The 26,663-nt window shown below is 44.5% G+C and overlaps 1 protein-coding gene across 11 annotated transcripts in view; it reads left to right on the top strand.

The window, feature by feature from the left end:
• The window catches only part of Il1r1 (interleukin 1 receptor type 1), a 73,709-nt gene that overhangs the window by 10,774 nt on the left and 36,272 nt on the right, over nt 1-26,663 (top strand). The window contains exon 1 of one of the 11 annotated variants that reach the window (XM_078028750.1): nt 20,623-20,941. The exons of 5 other annotated variants lie outside the window; for them this stretch is intronic. The gene's annotated coding sequence lies outside the window, so the exon portion shown is untranslated. Of the gene's footprint in view, nt 1-20,622; nt 20,942-21,219; nt 21,491-26,663 lie in introns of those variants that run through there. 5 more of the 11 variants (XM_078028755.1, XM_040270835.2, XM_078028747.1 and 2 more) reach the window with 5 other exon arrangements.

The raw sequence follows: 26,663 nt of genomic DNA, 5'->3' as shown, positions 1-26,663 counted from the left end.
GGTATATGCCACCACACCCAACTGTGAGTTAGTTTTAAGAAGAGGCATTTTATGCAAGCTTGATTTTTTTTTAAGCCTACAAAATGATCAGGTAGAGAGTCTTTGAAAATTAAAACAAGTACAAATGAAATAGATATGGCATTGACGTGCACATTCAAGTGTCATAGGAAGTCGGTAGTTATTTCTTTGGAGTAGTTAAAACAGACTCTTCTGGAAGCAGGTGGGAAAAACCTGGTTTTACAAATTGCATCATCTTTCTGTTATAGTCTATAAAACCATATGCAAAAATTCACAGGATTTCTTCCTGAGAGGGAAAATACATGACTATTAGCAGGCAGTGATGGTGTGTGTATTGAAACTTACTTTAAAAAATCTCATGTGAACTTGACATAACTACCTTTTTGAATGAATTGTCTTCAGGGCTTAAGTCTTTCTCTACATTAGCCTCGTGGTTCTTGAGCTGACTCAGAGGGAAAAAGAGAGGTTACATTTTTGCTATTGTAATAATGTGGGAAATTACATTCGGCATCACTCACCATACTTGAATAGATCATCAACCTCAAACTCTGAGATTCATGTAACTGCGAGATCAGAATTCTAAACTTTTTCCACAGTCAAAAATTTGGTAAGGTAATGTGGCAGAGTGTATAGAAAACCAGGTTCACAGGACATTGAATAACACTGGGGCTTTGGGGCAGAGACAGGCCCTTCCTTTAGTCTGCAGCTGATGTCCATACCACAAATCGTTGTTTTAGGGAAATCTGGTGGGTGTGAATCAGTCCCTGAAGCCAAATTTATTTCAGGCCTTGCTTTGTCTGCCAAGAATGCATAGAAAATGGGCATTGCTGCCTGCAAATAGGGTCAGATTCTGCTGAAAAGAATTAAGTCTCTATTTTATAGGTGGTAGTTTTCAACCCTGGCTGCATAGTAGAATTACCTGGGGAACCTTGACAACACTGAGGCCTGAGTTCAGAACCTTGAGGTTCTGATAGGGTGGATCCGCATATAGCCCCCGTTTTCAAAACTCTCCTGATGATTATACTGTGTGGCTAATACCGCATAATGTGGGTGAGAACCACTGACCCAGGAAGTATTCAGCCGTCCAGTCAATAAATTACCCAAGTAAACAAGAAGCTGGCTGAATCAAGCTTGTTCAGAGAGATTGCCAGATCCCACCTGCTTGGGGCATGTAGGGTCATTTCTCAGAAAACCTTGTCCCTGGAAGTTATTAAAGGCCCTCTACCTCCTGAGTGTACCTCCCATTTTCCAAGGCACTGTGGTGGGGCTTAAGAAATGTAAATGTAGCTGTTTTCATTCATTGGGCAAATATTTAAACAACTGCTTTGTTCAAGCTACAGTCAATCAGATGGAGCCCGATAGAGCGGAATCTTTAATCATCTTCAGTAGCCAGGGAGAGAAGAACTCAAGCAGTACAAAATAGGGGTTGCCAAGTGCCATCAGATGGGGGAGATGACAATTGCAGTGTTTCAGAGGAGGGAAAGAGAGTTGCTAGTTTCTGCTGGTGGAAGGGCTTGGAAAGTCGAATCATCCTCAGCAAAAAGCTTGGAAGGACAACCAGGAGAGAAACTGGTCCAGTGAGGGAGAGGAGGGTTGAACCCAGTGAGCGGGCTCCGCTTTACTGGGGAGCCAATGGGGAACCCCAGGTGGCAGGCTTTAACTTCCGAGGTTGAGGCAAAGGACAAGTAAAGAGTTTGCTCAGCACAATTTATGCAGCTCATTTGGATTATTAAGAAAAGGGTGGGAGGTCGGTTCCTTTGTCCAATTTAATTACGTGAAAAAGAAGTCAAGGTAGTTACCCAGGTGCACATCCTCTGCTCTGCCTGGACGAGGTGGGCGAATTGCATCCGGGCAAATCAGATTCCCTCTAATCCTTTGCCCTCACTCATCTCTCCTTCTCTCTAACGTTAACACTTTCTTGGCCCCTCCTTAGTCACCCACCTGCAAGAGAAGTTGAAGGGCTTTTCTTTTGCCCCCACACGATCTTGGTGTCAAAAGGAGTAACACCAACACCCTGACGACAGAAAGCAAAAGTTTGTTAAGATTTTCGATGTAAGCACAGCATGGACTTAGCAATTTTGGGTCCACTTTGACTCTTCATAGTACACATGGCAATTGCTGTATTATTTATTTTTCACACTACCAAGATAAAGCATAAGGGTCAACCAGATTTGGGCAAAAACAGCCACGATTTCTGTAAATGGCGTTTTTTGGACTGATTTTATTCATCTAATGCAATGTATCGTGAGAATCTTCTTTGTAAGGAAGCCTGTGAACACTGCTGGTGATTCAGCCTAGAAGAGAGGTTGAGGGACATGGACTTTCCTATAGCTGAGATCACTCTGTCGAAGTCTGATTTTAAGTCATCAAAAGGTATTTGGTGCATGTTTTGTGCTGTTTTGAAATATTAGTGGATAGGAAAAAGAAAAAAAAAAACCGTGATGGTCCTGAGAAACCTCTTTCCCTCTTGATTTGCTTTTCCTTTCCGTTGGGGGAAATGGGTGTAATCTTGCTGGCCAACTTTCTACATTGGGTCCTTTCCTAGGGTTTCCTTTATGACAAGGCTAGTATTTTGCGAGATAAAATTTTCATGTGGATAGTTTCTTAGTTTCACTTCCTAGTGTTCTCATATTAATTCACAATTCCCTTGTGACGTGCTTGGCTAAGTTGGAAAGAATCTCATGTAAGCAGGGAAGAAAAAAAAATCCCATTTAAAAGATGCCTCATTACATATAAATCTCAGACACATGACTAAGTAAGAAAATAAAATATTGAAAGGTCTTAGTCTTCATCCCCCACTCTGCCCTAAGAAAGTTTTAGCTTTAATGTCTTGGCTTGAAATATGAGCAATGCTGTCCCATGACATTTTTTTTTTTTTTCTTATCAAACCACATGTCTGGTTTGGAATGAGAAGACATCCTTACTCTATGTATTATGTACTTGAAATGGTAGCAGCTTCTCTGCCTCTCTTTGGGGTCACAAAATAATAATGACAACAAGCACCTCTTGGGCGCCCATTACCACAATACGCACTTTATCTGTATTTTTGTCATCCCAAGGGTGGGCTTTATCATCCCCATGAGCAGACGAGGGGACTGAGGCTGATAAGGTCCCTCTGGGAAGAGCAGCCCCAGAGACCACCTCTGCAGTGATTGTGCTGCTTGAGGTCTCCTTAAGGACGTGCAGAATGGATTTCTCAGAAATGATGTTTGCGTGTGTGGGAACAGAGCCGAGCAGAAAGCACTGACGCTGTCCGGTGTTCCCAGCACTTGAGTTTCAGAAATTGCTTTCACTTAGGAAGACCTTGGAAGAGTACCAGAGCTGCTACCTCCTGGGAGTTTTCCACCCAGATCCGTCCTCTGGCATGCAGCATGTGACAGAAAAATAGACACAGTGACATAAAAAGATGTATTTGGTCTCTGCCCCCATTTCCTAGCATGGAGCTCCCCATCCCTCAGTCTTCCGGGAGATAGATAGGAGTGTCTTTGTTGTAAAGAGGCGACCCTGGCTGTGCTCCTCCCTGCAAACCGGTCACTGGGAAGTTCAGGCTGTGATGAGCAGCTTGGAACCGTAGGCCCTGCAAACACCAACCCCCGCCTCCTGATAGGGGAGAAGGGCTGAAGATTGAGTTAATCACTGATCGTGCCCATATGAAGAAGGGTCTATAGAAATCCCCAAACTGTGGGGTTTGGAGAGTTGTTGATTTGCTGACCGCGTTGTGGGGCAGAGCACCAGGAGCAGACATGGATGCTTTGGGTCTTTCCCACATACCTTGCCCTGTGTATCTCTTCTTTTGGTTGTTCGTCCATCATCATCATCTCCCTTATTATATAGCAAGTGGGCAAAGTTGTTTCCCTCCCTGGGTTCTGCAGCTGTCTTAGCAAATTATTGAACGGGAGAAGGGGGTTATAGGAACCTGATTCTAGTGGTCAGAAGTACAGGTGACAACCTACCCTTGTTGTTGGTATTCTCAGTGGGGGCCAGGCTTGTGGGACTGAGCCCTTAACCTGTGGGGTCTGTCCTAACATCAGTTACTGTCACAGTTGAATTGTAGGACACCCAGTTGGTGTCAGAGAATTGCTTGGTGGTGGAAAAACACATCCATTCATCTGGTCATAGAAGTGTGTTGGACATGAATACAGAGAAGAAAAAAAAAATACTTGGTTTTTAAATCTTTTTTACAGATATTTTCACATTGCTCAAAATGCTCATACGACTCTACAAGGAGCAAAGAAAATATATATGGGTGGCATAAATATGGTAAAAATGTTAACATTGAAGTGGGGTGGTGCTTTTCTTTCAATGATGCAAGCACACCTCGTTAAAACACAAGCTCCTCACTGCGCTTCAAAAACATCTCTTTGTCTATGGGAGGTTTTCCCTACCAAAGTATGTTGTGTTGACTTTTGAGGTTGGGAAGTTTAGTATGGAAAAAAGATTGCACTTCCTTTGGTCCGCTGAGAATTAGAAAATAAATTTTGTGCAGTCGGTAGATTATTGCTTTAAACTTAATTGCATGAGATTAACTGCATGAACTGAGGCCACAGTGACAGTCTTAGAAGGTAATTTAATATTCATTTAAGTGCCACACGTTGGGAAAGATGTGCACCTGGTGCCAGGTGGCTTTCTCAGCCTGGTAAGGATTTAGTCTGAAGAGCTTTCACGGAAATTACAAAAGTCCAGACCGATAACAGTTGGCCGCAGAGGTAGATTTTATTTCATTTTATTTCCCAACTTTATTGAGGTATGATTGACAAATAAAGCTTGTGTCTATTTAAGGTGTTCAGCATGATTGCAGATGCGTGTGCACTGTGAAATGAGCACCTCACCTGAGCTAGTTGACACTGTTGCCACCTCAAATAGTTGCCCTTCTCTCTCTCTCTCTCTCTCTCTCTCTCTCTCTCTCTCTCTCTGGTGAGAATCCTTGAGACCAGTTCTCTTAGCGAACTGCAAGTGTACAATACCAGATGGCTCATGTAGCTGCCATGCTGTTCATTAGGTCCCCAGAACTCACTCATTGCACAACTGCAAATTTGCACCTGTTCTCCTGCCTCTGCCCAGACCACGCCGCCACTGTTCTACTCTGCAAATCAATCTTATGTCATTAGCCCCTGTCAGAACTCTGCAACTTGTGTGGGCAAATGGTGTCACCCTAAAGTGGTTCCATCCCCAAGCCTCCCCTGAGGTATGGAAGCCTAATCTGCTGCTCTGTAGAATCAACCGCCAGTGCTCATTGCCAGGCCAGCCCACATCTGTCGGGGGTGTTGGCAGTGAAGGTACTTCAGCCTTGACACCTATGCTGTGTGAGTACGTGTGTACCATATGTGTGCCGGTGTTATGTTTGTTGTATGTATTTTTCATGTTGCATGAATGTGCACGGTGTGCGTTTCTTACGTTTGTGTATTGTGAGTGTATATTGTTTGCTTGTGAGTGCTATGCTTTGGGAGTATGTGTGTTGTGTGCACTGTGTTATGTGTTTTATGTATGTTGTGTTGCATGTGTGTTTGTGTACGAGCTGAGTTTGTGGTATGTTGAACTAGTGTATATGTGGCGTGAGCGTGTTGTGAGTGCCTATTGTGTCTTTTATATGCCGTGTAAGTGTGTGTACAGTGTGTAGTGTGTGTCTACCGTGTGAATGTGTGTTATATTGTTGGATGTGTTTGTATGGCACGTATAGCATGTCTGTTGTATGTGCGTGGGTCATATTATTGTGTGTGTTGTGTGACTGCCAAGTACCTGGCATAGACATGACTAGGAGTTCACTCAGGGTGGGCCTATATTCGTCCATTTTTCTGTGCTTTGGCATTGCCAGGAGGCAGCTCTGCCATGCCGTGTGGGGCTCTCCAGCTCAGCCTTCCTGCGGCAGGCTGGTTTCCTCCCACATCCACCTTCTCACCTGCTTCATCCCTAACTCCCTATTTGTTGTGTTGATCTTTTCTTGTTTGCCGCTGCCCCCCGGAAAGTAGCCTTCCATCTGTTTTCAGATACGCCTCCTGTACCTGGAACACGATCTACTTTAGTATGTGCACGGTGAAACTCGTATCTGTTCACTGGTTAATATAATTTGTTTAAAGATTAAGAATAAGTGAGTTCCAGAATGTTTGGCTCAAAAGAAAGTTTTATGATCTGGGTCCCAGTGTCCTTTAAATCTGAATGAATCGTGGCCAACAGCCTTCCAGGTTTTTCCCCTCCTCCTCTCTGGCCCCATTATCCATCGGGGTCCTGCAGCGATGGTGAAATTGGCCCCGGGTGGGATGCCCCATCCTTCTAGATCCACGGTGATGGATCACACTGTTGGGTCCTGCACCGTGACTGTGTGTGGTGTAAAAGGTCTCACCAGGCTGCCCTGTGCTGACAGCCACAGACTTCACCAGGGCCCCCAGGAGGGAGACCCCAGATTCCATCCTCCTGTTCCCTCTAGGTCTCTGCTGGTCCTTTCACTGCCTCCATATCCCATCCTTGGGCCCAGAGATTAGGTCACTTCTCTGCCCTGCTCTGTCAGCTCCAGGAGCAGCACCCGGGCTCCGCCAGAGCTGGGTCTCACTATGTGATGCCTTGCAATTACAATACGAGTGCCAGGATCAGGCACGGGCTAGCTTTGTCCGAGGAATGTATCATAGTCCCTATTCAATATGCCTCTTGGAATGCAAGCGCTAAAGGTGCAGGGGGGCTAAAGGGCTGGGAGCAGCCAGGGCGCCATCTCTTCTTGCTTTCCTCTCTCTCTAAAACCTGACTTTTTTTGGAGGAAAATGGTCTCTTCTGCTTCTTCAAAGCTGAACAATATTTTGTTTGACTCCATCTGCAACACATGGGAGTTAGCACTTTGCTTTTAAGTGTTGATGTAAAATTCCCAGGAGAGGGAATGAGAATGCTTTAGCTTTAAGTCTAGTGAATATTCCTGGCCCAGTAGATCTTATCCAAAGGTGTATTTCAAGTCTACATCTATAGGCTGGAGGGTCAGGGAGATGGGTTTACTTTCCCATAAAAAAAGAGGTATGATATTAGCAGAGTAGGCACCTATCCACAGGCATCTATAAACAGAGGAAGTCTAAATGCAGTATAATCCTCTATTTCTTAAGGTGGCATTGCATTCCCATCCAATGAGTATGGATTCAATGGATGACATATCACACCCTTAGCCATGGACGCACCCATTCGGTGCCATCCTCATTACAGGTGAAACCTGTCTGTGTCTTATTTGGAAACGTGCTATGAAGCCCACTTTGAGAAGCAAGCTGAATTTTCCTATAAACACATTGAGCTCTGATGGAAGGAAGCATTGCCAGAGTTTCATGCTCAAAACAAATTTGGGTAGATCAAAATAAAATTTACCAAAAATGTGGATGATAAGATGGAGATCTGTGGAGTGCCTCTTTCTTGGGTGATGGTTTGGAAGATACTGCCAAGGGAGACAGAAATAGGAGGGAGAGGAAAAGAGGGAGGATGGGAGTAGGCGGAAGGAGATAAAAAGGGGTCTGTTGGGCGAGATTGCCCAAGTGAGTGCCCAGAGGCGGCCTCCACTCTTCCGGAGGCAGGAAAGAGTAGACAAGACAGGGCAGGAGGTGGCAGAGGGGCCCCCCTTGTGGCTCCCTCTGCCCTGATGGCCAGAGACCCTTCCTGCACTCCCACCCATCTGCTGGCCATGTGATGTCTTTTCTCTGTGGAATGTTTTGGTAGGAAAATCACACCAGAGGGTTGACTCTACAAATCCCTTCGTCATCCCTGTCTCAAGAACAACTCTTAGCTGTCTCCTCTTTGGACATCTCTCTCGATTCCCTTGGTGACCTTATTGCTTCTCCAAGGAAGGGGAGGAAAGAGCTTCTGTCTCGGGTCACAGACAGTCACCAAGGTATGCTCAGGATGATGTCACACTCAGCCGTCAGAGTGCACACCGTGGCACGTGGGAGAGGCGGTGGGAAGAAGCGGGGTGACTGAAGAGGGAGAAAGGAGCCACGGGATGTTAAGCCCTTCTGGCCCCATTGTGACACTTACTGTCGGAGGGGTAACCTGGGTCAGGTCCTCCTCGTAGTCTTGGGTGTGGTATCGCAAAGCAGAGCTCACATTAGTAAAAACTAAGGGGAAAGCTCTAGATATCTGTGCTGCACAGAAGAGCTGAGCAAAGACAAGCAGGTCCGTAACAGGGGATCTTGTGAAAGAAGACCTTTGTGGTGCTGGGGATTCAACAAGACTTGAGATCAGAAGTGGGTCTCCCAGGAAGATGGTTGGAATAGGTAAAAAAACCTAGGAAGGGCCATGGTGAACAAGTAGATGATCAAGAGGAGGCAGAGGGAACAGTGTCTTCCTCTTCAATCAGTGCCGAGGGGCAAGTCAGAAGATTTGATTCAGGGATTCTTAACATCAAGCATAGTGCTACCCCCCTTCCCAGCCGTTCCTCTCCTTCCCCCTTTCTTTCTCTCTTTCTCTTTCTTTCTTCCCCCTCCTCCCTTCTCCTCCTCCCTCCCTCCCTTCTTGGTGCTGGGGTTGAACCCAGGGTTTCACTCACGTAGCCAAGCACTCTACCACTGAGTCACACCCCCAGCGCATGCTCTTTTTCTTGATAAATATTTTATAACTTCCCCTTTACTATGTTAAAATAAAATTCACTGGTACACACCTATACATGACATAAAAAATTTAATTACCCTAACTGTAACGTAAAGAAGAAATAGAAGTTCTTACTTGTGCACGTGAGTGCATGTGGCTGGACCAGGAGGGACAGAGAAGCCGTCAGATGTTTGCAGCTGCACAGAGAAGTCTGTAATTCTGCGGTTACAAATGATGGGGAAATGTTATGCCTCACAGGGCCTTCAAATATCCTGGGTGACACTGACATCAGTAATAGGATTTTCTCCTGCTGTGAAAAATCTTTTATAAATTTCCAGAAAAAAAATAAGCTCAACTTCCCTTTGATTTACATAATAACTGCATTTCTGGAAACTTTACTACCCATTAAAATTATACAAAAAAACTTTACATGACAAGAGTTTGGTTCCAAGTTCTGATTACATCTATATTTAGGTCAGGGAAGATATTTGAAAAATGTGTAGGATGGGGGACAATTTATTCTACAGTGCTTTTCTGTGTATTGCGGAATTTCTAGTAGCCCCAAATTCTTGACTAAATACAGACCACCAGAAACATTCCTTGGCTGTATTTGCAACTGGCTTAGGCATGCCATCCCATAGGGACCCATTACATCTCATAGTTGCAGGAATAGAAAGACCCTGGGGATCTTCTTGCCTTGTTGGTCTGAGGAAGTGTTGGTAGCTCTTTAGACGGGCTTCCCAGGCACTGTCTTTAGAGATTCTGCCCAGGTGGGGTTTTAGTGTCCAGAAGACCCTGCTGCCTGGCCATTTGTGGGGCCCATGGAGCTAATGCATCCCTCTGATTCACCATGGCCCTTTACATGATCTTGGGTCAAGTGGCTGTCCAGCTAGAGTTTGAGGAGCTGGGTTTCGGTGCACAGTACCAATAGTGTCAGTTCTCTTCCTGGCCCTTGCAGAGATTCACTTTCTAGTCTAGAAGACGGGTAAGCACAGGAGGAGGTGCTCTAGGATCCTGCGCAACCTTTGTGGACCCTTGGATGTGGCAGCCAGAGAAACCATGGGCTGGTGATGCAGACTTGAGCATTCTCCATCCTCTGCGCTGCTCGCTGTTCAGGTCCCCACTGTGTTAAGGATGAGAAACACTTTGCTCCGGGTCTTAATCTCTGGAGTTCCCCTTGGCTGAGTGGGTTCTCCCCCTACCTTCAGCAGGATCCAGAACTGGTGAGCGTCTTAAAGTCAACACCTGCATATTCATGGACACACACGGTGAGAGGAAATAAAGATGGTGGGAGAAATGTAATGGGTTGGAGAAGAGCTGGGGATGAGAACAGAAAATATTAATAAATGGAAGGGACTGGAAAATACTGCAACCAACCAGGTGGACTTTTAGTGGACAGAGTGGAGTGATTCATTCATCCATTCAATAATATTTAAAGTGCATGTCCACCTGCTGGACTTTATTTTAAAACAATGATATAAAACAATGAATAAAAACAGACCAGAGCCCTACCCTCATGGAGATTATATTCCAATGGGGATAAGCAGCTAATAAATTATATTAAGAATTATCAATAGCTGGATACTGGCGGCATTCACCTATAATCCCAGCAGTTCAGGAGGCTGAGGCAGGAGGATTACAAGTTTAAAGCCAGCCTCAGCAACTTAGTGAGGCCCTAAGCAACTTAGTGAGAACCTGTCTCAATATAAAAAATAGAAAGGGCTGGGGATGTTGCTTAGTGGGTAAGCACTTCTGGGTTCAGTCCCTGATATAAAAAAAAAAAGAAAAAGGAACTAATAATATTAATAATAATATGTGTAAATTAGACAGTAACATGTATCATGAAACACCAGTAAGGACTTCAGATAAGGGAGAGGGGTATGTGTGCTAGCAGGAACACACACACACACACACACACACACACACACACACACATACATACCACACACAGTTTGCATTCGACATCTAACAGCAACAGCTAATGACTTGGATATGCATTTGGCAACAGGAGAAGAAAATTCCTTGGCAGTAGTGTTTGAACTTTAGTCGTCTAGGAGGAAAGAGAAAGACATATTGCTGTTGTTAAGACAGGAAATGATTCAAGTTTGGACAAAACTTTTTAACAATGAAAAATGGAGAGAAACAGAACCGCTTTGGCAAAACAGTAATTACTGAGTTTACGTAAAGCATGTTGTGAAACTTCTCATTGCAAGGTGACCTTTGTGTTTTCCTTAAAGTCTTTTTTATTATCTCCAAGTACTGTTTAGATTTCAGTTCCTGATAGTTCTTCAGAATATTTGACTAGTTCGAGATGTTTTGTCACACAGAGATCAAGTTATTTATGCATTTCGTACTTGGTTACTTGAGAACTTAGTGTTTGTATGGAAATACCCTGCTTTTTTAGTGTGGTTTTGGTTGGTGTTTTTGGAATGAGGAATTTGTCGGCTGTGGTGAGTGGTATACTCTTTCAGCCACACTTTACCAGAAAACTCTCTACTCCAAAATGACCTCGTTTCCACGAGTTTATGCCTAATACAACTCTAGTCATATTTACTTATTCGCATAACATTATTTAGCGAAAAGTATTTTCAAGTGTGCTAACTTTCTATAATTTTCTCGGTAACTCTGGGTTAACTGGCAGGTATGATCATATCCATTTCATTGATTCAAAAGGCCTGAATAAATTACCCAGATGTAATTAATGCGTGGCAGATAATTGTATTCTCTTCCGCTGACTATGCCTCAGACAGTTAAAGAAGACTTTTTATGAATCAACTTCTTCAGTCCTCACAACAACCCAATAAGGTGGGGATTATTACTAAGTTGTGCCTTTTTTTAACGATGGGGACATGTTTTGAGAAATGCATCCTGAGGTAACTTCGCATTGTGTGAGCATCGTGGGGTGGACGCACACAAACTAAGATGCTACATGTCCCTAGATGAGGTAATTTCCTGGAAGCACCATTGTATATGTGGCCCATTGTTGACTGTAATGTCATTAGGTGGCACATGACCGTTGTATGGTTTACCACTGAGGAAACTAAAACACAGCAGAACTAAGTGACTTGCTCAGGGCCCATAGATGCATCATGGTGGAGCTGGGATATAAACAGGGTCAGCTGGCCTTTGTCATCTATGCTAGTAACACCCTGCTGTGCTCCTTCTAGTTGTAGAAAGCAGACCTCCAGCTGGTACCTATTATAAGGCGTTTTTACTTGATAAGCAATCACACCACGGCAGCCAGCGGTTGATGGTGGAACAGTCAAAGGTGGAACAGTAAGGGCAGCAGTGTGAGTGGGAAGGACCATCAGCTTTGGAGAGTGAGGAGAATTCAATTCAGTTTTGCACTCATGGTGCAGTTCTTGGGTGAGGTCCTTCACCTTGCTGGGTGAAGGGTAGTGATACCCTTCACGGTGTGCTGAGCATTAGGAGCGATGGCCTATTCAAGTTTCCAACTCATGCTCCATCACGTCAAAGGCACAGTTCACCTCGACACACAGGATTGATTACTGGGCACAGGACAGGGGGCAGTTCAGATAGCTGTCGACAAGTAAACCTGGTGATTTCATGTGCCCCTGGGGGAATTCAGGGCAGTTATAATCTCAGTGATTATGTAGGACCCGATCCTTTCTGGGTGAGGCTCCTGGGAAGTATAATTTCAAAGTCTGGGGAGCAGGTGAAGAGACTGGTGTGGGGGCGACTCTCCCTCCTGACCTCTTGGCTCGTCCTTTGTCCTTTTTCCCTAGGAAGATTCTTTCTGTTTTTGCAGTCCCTACAGAGCTGCAAAAGTCTTAGGCAAGCAGAAATTCTCAAAATTTTGGTCTAAGGACATTTTCTACTTTTAAAAATTATTGAAAATATCAAAGAGCTTTTGTCTACATGGTTGATGCTATAGATATTCACCTCCGTAAAAATTAAAAATGAGAAATTGAAGAACTAAATTTTTCTGGATCGTTTAAAAATCAATAAACTCATTAGCTGTCCATTAAAAAAAACCCTACTTTTTATATAATAATGATATTTTTAAAACAAACACAAATGAGCAGAGTGGCAGCGTTTTACATTGTTCTGGAAGTTTCTCTCATATTTAGCTCGGCAGAAGACAGTTGAATCATATCATTATCTGCTTCTACATTCCATCTTTGAGGTTTTATACATCACGGGGCCTCTGGAGAGCTCCACTGTATACTTGTGAGAGAATCTGTATGACAAGGTGCATACCGTCTTCGAAGGATGATGAAAGTCGTTGTGACCTTGAGGAGCCTCTGAAAGGGTCTCAGGGACCTTCAAGAGCCACAGCATAGAGTCTCTTTTTCTCTTTAGTATATTTTTAAAACCTTTATCTTAGGCTTTATTTTACTTATTTATTTTTGTGTGGTTCTGAGGATAGAACCCAGTGTCTCGCATGTGCTAGGCGATGCTCTACTGTGGAGCCACAAGCCCAGCCCTCTCTTTAATATACTTTTTTAATATTTTTATTTTGAATTGACATATGATGTTTATACTTGTGGGGTGATGTGTGATATTTTAATACATGCGTAGAATGTGTAATGATCCCATCAGGGTAATTGGTGTGTCCCTCACCTCAGAGAGATATAATTTCTTTGTGTGAGGAATGTTCCAGATCTCTACTGGTTATTTTGAAATTAACTGTTACCAACCCTACTCACCCTACTGCGCTATATGGCATTGGAAGTCCCTTTCCTACCCAGCCATACCCTTGTACCTTAACACTCCTCTTCCTGCACCTGTTCCTTTCCCCTTACCTGCTTCTAGCTAATCAGATCTTTAGCTCTCACATAGACATGAGAACACGTGGCAACATATCTTTCTTTGCCTGACTTAATCCACGTAACATAATATCCTCCAGTTCCATCCATGTTGCTGCAAATGACAGGATTCCATCCTTTCTATGATTGAATAATATTCCGTTGTGTAGAAATACCCCGTTTTATGTATTGATTTATCTGTCGATGAACACGTAGGTTGATTTTATATATGTTCATATGACATATGAATAGTGCTGCAAACTTTAATAAATCTTTTGAGCATTATTAGAATTCCCTCTCAACGTTTCCCTTCTGATGCCTGTGTTCAATCAATAACAAATGCCAATGATTGATTCTTCCTTCAAAAATCTTGAGTTTTAGAAGGAAGATTCAAAAAACAGAATCTTAATTGTTTTTTTTAAATATCTTCATTTCACTTATTTATTTTTATGTGGTGCGGAGGATCAAACCCAGCAATCACTCTATTGCTGAGCCACAACCCCAGCCCAGTATCTTAGTTTTTGAATAAACTAAGAGAATAATCATGAGTTTTTTGGCCTTCAACTGTCTCCCTCCCTTCCTTTCTCCTACTGTTTTTTCCTTTCTTCTTTCTTCCTTCACAACTCTTCTTTCCTTTCCCTTCCTAAAGGGTCTGTCTCTAGGACCCAACTGCCCTCAGGCTGTTCTAACCTGCCATCATTCATCCTTCCTCAAAAAGCCTGATCTTGGATACCATGGACGAATTCTGGGTTATGTTTTTGTGTTTTATAAACATGAACAATATTCCTAAATCAGGACTATTGGTCTAGACTTTGCTTTTAGTGTCTTGTGTCGTTTTGAATATCTAGGGATACTGCTACCTCACAGAGTTTGGGAAAACTCATGAATTGAGAAGATTTTATTAGAAAAGTTTGGGTAGAACTGATATTGCAACTCTGCAAATGGACATGAAAATTCTAAACAAAATACTAACAAATAAAATCCAATAATACATAAAAAGGCAAATGTATCATGGCAAAGTAGGCTTTTCGCCCCAATTGCAAGATTGGCTTAGTATCAGAAAATTAATAATTATAATTCACCATATTATTAAAACAAAAAAGATACCATATAATAATAAATGCAGAAAAAGCATTTGACAAAATCCTACATCCTATTCTTGATGCAAACTCTCAGCCAATTAAGAAGAGAAAGAAGTATTTTCCAACAGATAGAGGGTGTCTAAGAAAGTCCTACAGTAAATATTACACTCAATGGATGTTGTTCTTCTATGATCAGGGACAACGCAAGTGGCCACTTCCTCACTTCTTTTCAACACTGTTCTAAAGGATTGAGTTCATGAAAAAAAAATCCAAGAAAAAGAAATATAAGAAAACTCTCTTTATTTGCAAGCAACATGGTGCTCTATGTAGAAAATTCCATAGAATCTATAAAATTGTTATCAGAACTAATAAGTGACTTTTTCAGGTTACAAGAACAATATACAAAATCAGTTGTACATCTATAGAGGGACAATGGACACTGAGGAACTGAAATTAAAAAAAAAAACACAAAAAAGCAAAAAAACTGTGTGCCTGAACGGGTTCTGGGTGTGTATGCATACTCTTCTACATGGACATCAAGTTTGAGAAACGTAGAGTAAATCTGTCAAAGATTTGCAAGAACTGTGGCATGAGGTGCTGGCGATGGCCAAGACTCTTCTGCCTCTGTGCCCACAGTGGGCTTGGCCCTATCCTTGTTGGTGTCCTCTATTTCCTGTTCACCCCCTGGCTTAGGTTGCTCACTCTGTGGAGTCTGTTTCAGAGTCTTTCTCAAATAACTGGCTTTTACAGATTTTTCCAGACACCTCCAGTACTAATTCCACACGCACGATTAAGAAAGCAAAAAATGCACTCCATACCTTCTTGGTTGCCATTTTTATCCTGAAATTTCCTACTTTTACTTAGCATAGCAAAACACTCTCATTCTAGGAGACTTGTAGCTCTCTTCTCATTCAGGCCTTCCCATGCTGGGCCTGGTTCTTGGTGCTCTTAGGAAGCTGAGGTCCTGAGTATGCACCTGCTCTCTTAGACACTGCTTCTTTGTGCCATTACTTTCATGCCCAGAATTAGTTGAAAAATCATCAAGTGATCTGACAAACACATAGGCAATATGCCAAAGGGCAAGGCACCATAAATGAATTTTTTTTCTTAAAAAATAAACAAAAAGGAATGGCAAAAACGTAGAGCACTGTAAGATTTTAGAATTTTATTTGCCGATCTAATTATATCTTCCACTTGTGGTCTGTTATTTTTAATTGAAGGGTAATAAGTGTTCTTTTGCAGATTTCCTGACCCTGTGGCTGGCAACCACAGTGTTGCCCCTATTAAAAATCACTGTGAGGACATTTGGGGTAACATTTATAATAATAAAAAAAATGCTTTACACTTTCCTCTTTATCTGGTAAATTGACTACTTCTAACCTGCTGGCTCTTTACCTAGTTGTGCCTGAGCATCTAGGGACAGGAGATAGACAGATTCTCCATCCTCTGCAAATATAGAGGTTCCTCTCTCTGAAGACTTTGCATTTATTTTTACTGACAAATAAATTTTTTATTTTATATAAAATAATATATTAATAAATTTACAAAAATCATATTAATTAATAGAAAGTAATTGTAAGAACATACAATGTACCTAAAATGTAGAGGGATTGTGTGAGCAGATAGGATTTAGATGAGCAATGGAAAAGGAATGGGATGCTGACATGGTTGATTGAAAGGCAGGAGGAAGGGAGTGATGAAGATTCTTGTTCCGGTAGAGATTTAAAATAAACAGATTGTTGGTTTTGGATGAAGACTGTCTTTTCAGAGAAGGATCTTTGTTCTAGGCCCTGAATTGTCAGGCTTTAAGCAGCAACATCCAACAAAATGTTTTGCAGCAATGGCATGTCCTTTGTCTGCTCTGTCCAATATGGTAGCCACTAGCAATGTGACTGCTGAGCTCTTGAATATTTCAATATGGCCGGGACCACTGAGGAACTGAATTTTTAATTTTATTTAATTTAAAATCATTTAAATAGCTACATGTCTCTAGAGGTTACATGAATTGGCTGGCATAGATCTAGAGGAACAAGAGATGGAATCCTTTTAGCTCCTTCCTGAGAGCCCACTCAGAGGTCTGTTTGGGTCTCTTGCCCCAAATCTGGTCCAATCTGGATCCTGAGTCATTGAGATTATGGGCTTCCACTGTGGTCACCCAGGAGGACTCAAGACTAAGAGGCCTTGGCGTCTGCCAAGGGTCATGCCAGCCTCTGCTCTAGACCACATAGTGTATTATTTTCTCTCATGATTTTGTGGGCTGATGAAGCTCAGTGGCATGGTTTGCATTTGGGGCCTCTCAGGTGGATGTAATCAGATACCTGCAGGCTGGGGTTGATTGGCCTGACATCCAAGATGGTGCACTCCCATGGTTACAGTTGATTCCTGCTGACAACTGGGGCTGTACACTGGAGCACCTGCACATGCCCTCCTTGTAACTTGGGCTTTCTAATAGTTTGGCAGTCTAAGGATAATAATTTTTACCTGGCGACTCTGGAGACTGAGGGTGAGTATTTCAAGAGGCCCAGGAAGGACCTGAGAAATTTTTATGGTTGGGTTCAAAAGTGCCAGAAAGTTCATTTCATCTCCTTCTATTGGTTGCAATTGGTTAATCAAATCACTAAAACTAGCCCAGGCTCAAGGGAGGAAAATTAGACTTGTCTTCTAAATTGAAGGAAGAACAACTAAATATGGCATCTCTAAATTCAGCAGAAATTGTCCTTAATTTACTATAGTGATCATATTAAAGGAAAATCATTCAGAGAAAATAAATGCACAATTATATTCAGAAAGGATCAAAGAGTTGAGAGGCTTCAATATGAAGGTCTAGATTTGGGAAGGTGCTCGTGATAAAACATGGAGACCACCTACAGAAAATTGCAGAGGCCCAAAGATGGTAAGACTATCTAGAATTACAAGGAAAGGAATATTAAATTTAAATGGATTTGCTGGGTTTGGTGGTGCATGTTTATAATACCAGCGGCCAAGGCAGGAGAATCATAGTTTCGAAGCCAGTCTCAGCAACTTAGTGAGGCTGTAAACAATCTAGTGAGACCCTGTCTCAAAATAAAAATTTAATGGATTTAAGGAGAGTCATGCTCTTATTAGAGATCTGGAATATGTCCAAGCAAAAAAGTTTCAATAGCTATCTTGGATAGCACGGGAAAAGCTGATAAGGGCTATTTGGGGTAGCAATTGACGGTTCTGTTATTGGTGCTTTAAGTTTTATACGTTACAGCAATCACCAAATAGGAGACAGCTGGCATAAGAGATAGGGAGGCCACAATCTGGTTCTGCTAGATGTAGAAGAATTTACCAAGTCTACCGGCCTCTGTGTTGTTTCTGTGTTAATAGGGGATGCAAAATGGGTGCAAAACCCCTTTTTTAGTCACTGGCCTTAATTGAGCAAGATTAAAGCTGAAGTAGAACAAAAAAGCTGGTCTGTCTGTCCCTGCCATCTTTCTTCCTCCTCCTGTAAAGGAGGTTAAGAAACGGCCCATGGTCTCGACGGTCTCATGGCATATGTCACACGTTCTGATCTGCTCTCATCTCTGTTCCACTTGTGGCTTTCTGTTTGGTGGAGGGCTTAAAAATCAGAGGAATTTGGATGATGATTAGAAAGATGATTGTAGAAACCCACTAAGAACTGATTAGACTGAGAAGTTGTAGGGAGAGGAGGTCACGGCAGATGTCGGTGAGAAAGTAGTGGTTTGGAGGTCAGTGGATGGAAACTGTGAGAGAAGCAGAAAAACTGGGCTGTAGAAGGAAATCCATCTGGGACAGCGGTTTTAGATCTGCATTGTGGTTCTGTGAGAGATTACTGGTAGCTCCCCAAATACCAAAAATAGGTGCAGCAAGTTAAGAATCTTAGAGGCCCTGTGTGATGTAATTTTCTTTATTTATCTGCAACTGAAGTCCACTTTGCTTATGATCTCCCATTTCCATCTGGTGGCAGAAACAAAAAATCTCATTGATTCAGAGTCGTTTCATTTCTGCTCAGTGTCTTTGGGGGTAATGACACACTCTGTTCAGAATTCTTTCCCCTCCTATCTTTGAGGGTGGGGAGGATGAGGGAGATAGAGGTGATTAAGGGGTCGTCTTGGTCTGTAGGGTGTAGAGTACCCTGCGGTCTTATAAACTTCAGCTAAGATCATGTTTGTCCTGACTGTCTCCATTGCAAGAATTCTTCCAGAGGTTGATCCTCTGGGCCCTTCATAACCCCCCTTGGAGGGTTTGGTGGCTCTTGGCTATTTCACTCTGGGATGCCCTGGACTTGGTGGGGCAGCCTGCCCCTAGGCCCAGGTCGCTCTGCTGCCGGGCATCAGATCCTGTGGCACTGGGCAGTGTGATTTTGTTTCAGGTGTATTGCTAGAGACTCCTCCCACAGAGGTGCTCAGGACCCACAGCCTGACAGGTGGGAGAGGGGCTGGAAATCCTCAGGGGATGAGGTCTCTCTTAAGGAAGGTGGCATTTCGAGGTGTCAGAACAATGTGTGGAGCTGAGAACACGGCAGAGAGTGAGACTGGGGTGATGGTGCCCCCTTCCGCGTGACTCCAGGTCAGAGGTGGAGTGAGGCGTGTGCCTGTACCAGGTGTCTGGGAAAGGAAACAAAGGGAAGGACAGGGACAGGGCCTGCTGTGGCTCTGTGAAGGAGGAGGTGGCTTCAAGATCCCAGACATTATGAGGTGAGAAAGGGACGTCTTCAAATCCTGTCACTGGAGTGGGTACCGAGGAGTCCCACCTGGGTATGGAGGCCTGAATGTCTAGCAGGATATTTGGGGAAGGGAGGGGTCAACCCTGATAAACAGGAAATCCAGGTGCAATGGCCTGTGCCTGTCATCCCAGATACTGGAGAGGCTGAGGTAGGAGGAACACTTGTTCCTAGAGCCCAGGAGTTCAGTGGTAGCCTGGGCAACACAGCAAGATCCTAGCTTAAAACAAATAAAAAGCATAATTTTTATTTTTAGTGCTTTTTTTTTTTTTTGTCCTTGGGGACTGGGGATTGAACCAAGGGGGTGCTCAGCTACTGAGCCATATCCCTAGCCTTTTTATCTTTTGAGACACGGTCTCACTAAGTTACTTAAAGCCTCACTGAATTGCTGAGGCTAGCCTTGCACTTGCGATCCTTCTGCCTCAGTCTCCTGAGTTGCCAGGACTGCAGGAGGGCATCACCGCACCTGGCAGAAATGTAACTTTTTATTTTTAGATTATTACACGAATTAATTTCACTTTCTACTTGTAAACTGATAAACTTTATAAAAAGCCTTTCACTACATAAATGGAAAGGCAAGTTCATGTTTACCAACCTAGGGCTTCTGGGTTGGTTTGCGGCGTCAACCCAGGCCTACCTACTTGAGTTTTCATTGATTGAACCATGTGACCATGCCTGTAGACGTGCCAATCAAGATGGACTGTTCAGTGTACCGGAATCACTGTGGGAGCTGAAAGGAACCCTGACAGCATAATGGAATCACCAGGAAGCTTTGAAAACACCGACACTTAAGACCTCAGCCCCAGAAATTCTGACATGACTGATGTAGGCGTGAAGGTATCAGATCTGCTTGGTCTGAGTGCACTGAAGTATGTGAAAACCATCTCTATTTAGATGAATACCGAGGAATGGGATTATTAGTGGATTTTCATAATACTATGTCACTACCAGATTTTAGCCTGCTTTTTTTTTTTTTCAGAAAAAGGAGTCATCTAAACTTATGGGAATAGAAAAAGAAATGAGCAATTGGCATCATGCCAGCTTTCATGATGAATTATGGCTGCAAGTTTCCTTATGTCCAATTCTTGGGTTCCTGAAGGAGTATTTCAAGAGATGACCTAGGGAAACAAGAACCTGTTCTGTTTGGAAAAGAGGCAGGAAAGGGTGGTGTGTATGGAAGGAAGGAAGGAATCATTTACTGAACAGTCTCAGGGGAGAGTGGTCCATTAAGACCCGAAAGACCTGGAGAGAAGCTGGAGGGTCCAGACACTTGCTGGAGGCAAGCAGAATGGAAGTTGAGCAGGTTTCAAGCTCCCCCGCTGATGGGGTAGGCACTGTCCCAGCTCCCCAAGGGAGCTCCCCTCCCCCACGCAGTCCTGAAAGGCTCCTTGCCGTTTTCTCGGTGTGAATTCTCATTTGCAAAGTGAGCTGGTGGGAGTGAGAAGTTTAGAAGAGTATTCATTCTGGCATCTAGATCAGAGCTAGATTATAGCGTTCCTAACAATAACCATAAAGCCAGCAGATGACGCTTGCGCATTTTCGATTTTGTGCCTGGCACTGCTTTCTAGGTATTAGCCCGTTTTATCTCTCCAACCACTCCACAAGATGGGGGCTGTTAGGATCCCTTTTCACAGAAAAGGCAACCGCGATCCAAAAATGCGGTGACTACTCCCAAGTTCACAAAACCAGTCCCAGAAACCTGACCAGGTTCCAGACTCCGAAGCCACTCGGAGCGAGCGCCGAAACTGAGCGTTGGCCTGGGGCTCAGCCAGTCGCTAGCTCACTTCTCACTGGTGGCAGAGTGTGGTCGCGATGGCTAGGTAAGTTGTCAACTTTAATTCTGTGGGTCCCCCTGCCCGTGGCCATCCAGGAGCAGGGCGGAGGTTTGGGAGTGCGCCGCAGCTCTCCAAGGCCCTGGCACCCGCGGAACCCCGGCAGGGGCGCGGGGACCACCGGGGAGTCCCGGGGCAGGGGAACGTGCGGAAAGGGCTGTCCAGCCGCGGCTGCTCCCCAAGACTGGAAGCCGCCCGGGTGGCGACCGAGAAGTCTCCGCCCGCTCCACGCCCCCGCGACCGCTGGGCTGGAGTTGGAGCCGCGCCCGCGGTTCCAGGCCGGGACGGGCGGAGCTCTCGCCCAGCGCCCGGAGCCCACTCGCAGCAGCGGCCGGGAGGAGCCGGAGCGCGGCCGGGCTGGGGCGGTGGAGGCGCCGGCCTGCCCCGTGCGCCCCCCGCGAGCGGCAGGAATGTGACCGCCAGGCGCCCGCGCCCCGGAGCACCCCTCGCGCGGCTCCCAGGGCTCTGATTTAGCTGGGCTCGGCCCGATCCCATCCACGACTGCGATCCCAGCACCAGGCACGGCGGCAGGCCCAGGTAGGAGAGCCCAGGAGAGCCCTGGGGGCAGATCGGGGTGCTGGTGTTCTTACCTTGGTTGTGAAAGTCTGTTGTGTAAGAAGGTGATGATGGTTGTGTGTGTGTGTGTGCGTGTTTCCTGTGTGAAGCAGGAGTAAATTCGAATGCTTTTGGGAACCCACGGATCCTTCTTGAAGTTTGTTTTAGGTGGGGATTGGTAAATTGCTTCCAGGTGTTGTGATCTGGTCAAGTTCAACTGGTGTTGGAGGGAGGAGGGGTTTAGGATCAGACGTCAGTCAGTGAGCAAGATAAGGGGTGAATGCTCTAAAGGCACCGGGTGGGGCAACTTGTCCTCCCCAGATAAAAGATGATCCTGGGCAAGGTAGCTAGGAAGAAGTAGACGGTAAGCAGACACTCATTGTTTATGACAAGTGTGCCCAGCACTTCAGAGTGTATATGGCCTTTATATGACTGTCCTTTTATCCTCCCAGGAGTTTTGTAGAGAAGGTTGCACGATCATCCTTGTTTTACAGTGGAGAGAGCAGAAGCTTAGAAAGGTGATTAACTTGTTGGGGCTCTGGCATCCCGAAGGAGCCTACCATCTGTGGTCTTCAAACTCCTGTGTCTTCTGTATTACCCTCTGTGGGCCCCTAGCAGTCCCTGCCTGCCAGGGCTTTCTCCTCTGCACTGCCAGGAGGGAGAGAGGCTACTGAGGAGGAACGTGAACTCGTGGCATGGACGTGTCTCAGTGTTTTCCTGGGGGCCTGGGGTGCTCATCAGATGGCGCATTCCTGTGGTTTTATCTCCACATCCTAGCAACTAAGAAGGGATCGCGTGCACTGGACCACTGGTGGTAGAGAGAAAAGGGGAGCTGAGGTTCATCCATCATTGAAATGTGATGTCTGGGAACTGGCTTAGTACTGGGCTTCTGTGTAAAATGGGACTCTGTGACTATGAGTTAAGGAAAGTCAGGGTGGTGCTGGGGGCATTTGTTCTCTCTTCCCACCGAATGTACTAAGTAGCTATTGACATCTCTTTTCAGTCACTCTAACTTCTTAGTATCCTATTTAATATGCCACTTACATCATTCTGTCTTCAGACCCTGTGCCAACTTTTGGGCTAAGCAGAAACATCGTGCCTTTGGGGTGGATTTGATGGGGAAGGGAGGTGGACCCTGACTTAGTCTCTTTGAGCTGTCATTCTGCTTCACTGGAAGGGAACACTCCCCATGGTCACTGCTTCCTAGGTTGCCGTGCAGTTCGAGAGAGGATGTTTGACCTGAATTCGGATGTGACCTTGGCAGGGCAGGACCAAACTAATCATTTCTAATGGGCTTCTCTGTGCCCTGTGTATCGTAATATGGCATCAAGATGTTCTTTAGGGTTCTGAAACGTGTAACACCTTTGAGCAAATTCTTCACCACTGGAAAAACACCAGTTCACATCCAACAAATGTCTATAGAATGCCTCCTTATGTCAGGCACTGTAGCAAGTTCTGGGACTAAAACAAGGAAAAGAATAAATGAAAATTCCTGTCCTCTGGTGGATGTATGTCCTCCTGGCAACTAATAGGACATCCAGAGTCTCTCTTCAGAAAGGGGTTCTTTGAAATCTTCTTCTCTACCCAGAGTGTGGGTACCTGGGCTATGCAGGGGACACTATTCAGCATCTCCAGCCAGAGGGTGAGGAGGTGATCGCAGAGAGAGCTCTGTGGTTCCCTAAGGAACAAAAATGGTGCCAAGATGTATCCCATGGTTTGCTTGTGTGTGTGGACTAGGACAGGTGAAAACACGCCATTGGAAAATATCTGTAGGAGGTAGATATGTGTCTGTCACCTGCAACCAAGACTCTAGAGGGAGGATCTCATTTGACAAAGGGGAAGCACTTACCACTGCAGGGAAACTACATAGCACCAGGGATGGGGAGTCGTAGAGGTCCTTATCATCTTAAGCAACACCAGGGTCCATTACGAACTTGCCCCACTTCAAAGGGGAGAAGTCATCAGGGGCACCTTTGTCTCACTGGCTGGGACCCAGCCCCACAGAGCTGGTGCTTGGTTTGCGTTTTCCTCTTTGTGGTGATCAGGTGGGCTGGTGGAGTGGCATGAGGATCTGCAGCACCAGCAGTTTTGTTCTCTGAGTGCCTGTCATGACCACAGAACATGCTGCGGCGGTCTCCTGGGCACACCCAGCACCTGGGAGCATGCAGTGGGACCCTGGCACCAAGTGATCTCATTGAGTGTTGAAAGGGGCTGGGCTTCTTCAAGATCTCTGCTCACCGGCATACCTTTGAATTCTGTGCTGTCTCCTCTTCATGCATATTCCACCCTAGGCACACAGGTGGCAGAGTAATGGGGACACTTTTCCATCTCCACCTGTTTTAGGAAGGATTTACAAGATGCCTCAGATTAAAAATAGGATGAAAGAAAAACAAGAGTGGAGATGAAGTGGAGCCTGAAATCAGGCTAGAAATGTCACATGCACACCTTGCTGACTTAGTTGCATGTAAAGTATTCCAAGCGGGGCTGCCAAGGTAAGTCTGTGTCTCAGTTCTGCATGTTCCTACCTCAGTATTGCCAGAGACACTCCTCGACATGCAGGATTGGAAGCCAAGCAGGATCTGCATCAGGCTGCATTAGGCACTGGTATTTTGAAAACCCTGCAGGTTCTTCTCATATGTAGAAAAGATTGAGGAGGTAAATACGCTTTCTTCCAGGAATTTGGAAGGTCTCAGCTGTCCTTGTTTTCAAGATAAACGGAAAATGTTTGGGAGAAATAAAAACATTCTTGATACAAAGTCAAGTAGAAACTTTTTCTTGAAGATCTTCATTAAAGAGGCAAGAAGAGCAAATTTCAGGCCATCTTTTTTTTTTTTTTTAAACACATAGTGTCTTTATTTATTTTAAAAATTTGTTTTAATTATACATGACAGCAGAATGCACTTATATGCTTTGATGTATCATACATAGATGGATATAATTTCTCATTTTTCTGAGTGTACATACTGTAGAATCACATTGGTCCTACATTCACATGCATACATGCAGTAATGTCTGTCGGGCCTCCTCTTGAAATGGCCTGCCTGGAAAGCTCAGTTCCATAATGATGATTTGGCCGTGTGTTAACAGGGAGGGTCTGTCCGGCCTGGTCTCTGCTCATCTGGCTTTCCAAATTGAGGAACTTCTGGACACCTAGAAGTCGAGTAATACCTCCTGCACAAGGGTTAAGTGGAAAGTTAGATGTTGTCACTTCCCGTCAGTGTCTCTTACCTCACTGAGAGCCCAACACCCTCCTCTTAGTGCACATATTTTTAACACCCATTAACAATTGCGAAATGATATGCAAAACTTACCTCTACTGTAATTTTTAAAAATGGATACATACCTACATGTAAAGAAGAAATAAAAGTAATTTGCATTAAAAGTATGTACTTCAGCCTGCAGATGCTTGGACGGAGCCTAACGAGAAACTAGCGGGGTTCCCCAGTGCTTTATGCAGACTCACCCTGTGGTAGCACGGGACAGCTCAGAGGCCTTGGAAGGGATGAGGTGGTGACCTTGGTCGAGGTCTGAATGGTAGTCAAAGGTCAGTCTTTTCTTAACTTCACAGTAGTGGCATTCCTAAACAATTTAGTAGGTATGGAAATTATGCCAACATTATCTGGGGTCTGGGACTCTGCGGGTCCCAACTTGAAAATCAAAGCTTGTTTTTGCCTGCCCAGAAAGATCTGACCCATTATTGTTTGTGGCATCTTGGGACAGTAACCATGTCTTGTGTGCCTCATTTTTCCCTTTTGCTGTTAGACCCCACCAGCCTTAGTTGAAATCACCAGTCTCATGGTTTTGAGACTCTGTGATAGCTGATATCAGATTTCTTAGCAACTCCTGAAAACTCTTGGGCAATTTTTATGTTATCTTCTTATTTTATGCATCCTTGATGCTAGAACACAACAGTAGACATTTTATATAAATATGGATTGATTTATGAGCTAGACTGTAAGTGTGGGCATGAATGTCCGTGGGACATCTGTGGTCACGTGGGACTTGGAAACAAGGTTTCTGTGAGCAGACTGCCTTGTGCTATTCTAGATGTCTAGCATCCATGGCCCCCAACACTCACCAAATGCACTGTGATCCCCCAAAGTATCCCCTTCCCCACAGTTTCTGAAATGCTCCCCTGGGGGTCATGCCTGCCCTGTTGGGAATGGATGCTTCCCTGCATGACTTGGTGGTAAGAAACATGGGTCCTGAAGAAGCAGGGCACTGGTGAGTAGGGTAGAAGTCAGCCTTCCAGGATGCACTTAGGGTCATTATTAAAGGATGGAAGGTAGAGGTGATAGAAATCAGAATGGTGGGAGCCGCGTGCGTGGGCGACGACTCTGAAGGTGCAGGAGGGAACCCTGGCGGGTGGCGGCAGCGGTCTGTCTTGGTGGAGTATCCCAGGTGCATACAGTTGTCTGGTTTATGCAATTGTACACATAGGCGTGTGTGTCTCACTATATGTCTCTTTTACCCTCAATGAAAAAATCATACAATGGAAAACAATGTGGACATTGCTGTGGAGAATGCTGGGTCCTCTGGGACTCTGCAGATCCCAATTTGAGAATCGGAGCTTGTTTTTGCCTGCCTGGAAGGGTCTGACCTATTATTGTTTGTGGCATCTTGTGGCAGTAAACCATGTCTCTTGTGCCTCATTTTTCCCATTGGCCGTTAAAACCCATGTGCCTTCATTGAAACCGCAAGTCTTATGGTTCTGAGACTTGTGATAGCTGATATTAGATTTCTTAGCAACTCCTGAAACCATTTTGGCAATTTTTACATTATCTTCTTATTTTATGCATCCTTGATAGAATTTTTTTTCCTTTTTCTATTTGTATGGGTTAATAAGCCAAATCCACTAGGCTTTTGGATTCATCTGCTGATAGGAAGATCACCAATCTGGGTGAATCTTGGGCTTTCTGAGATAGCAAATGAGTTCTTTTTTCCCTCTTGTTGAAGTGGTTTTGTTTGCTCACGATTTTGTACAACTGATTCTTGTGCCTATCCTATTGAAAGTGCAACTGGAGTTTTGGAATGTCTGTGAATGACAGTGTGTGCTACTGTCCAGAGTGGAAATGGTCCCGTTATGCTTGGAGCACACCATGGTGGTCCTCAGACTTTTCCCTGGTCATTCCCACCTCCTCCTTCTCCATTCTGA

Source organism: Ictidomys tridecemlineatus, chromosome 12 (genome assembly GCF_052094955.1).
Source record: "Ictidomys tridecemlineatus isolate mIctTri1 chromosome 12, mIctTri1.hap1, whole genome shotgun sequence".
Classification (NCBI taxonomy): domain Eukaryota; kingdom Metazoa; phylum Chordata; class Mammalia; order Rodentia; family Sciuridae; genus Ictidomys; species Ictidomys tridecemlineatus.
Note: the sequence above shows the minus strand (reverse complement) of the source record. Positions and strands in the feature narration are given on the sequence as shown.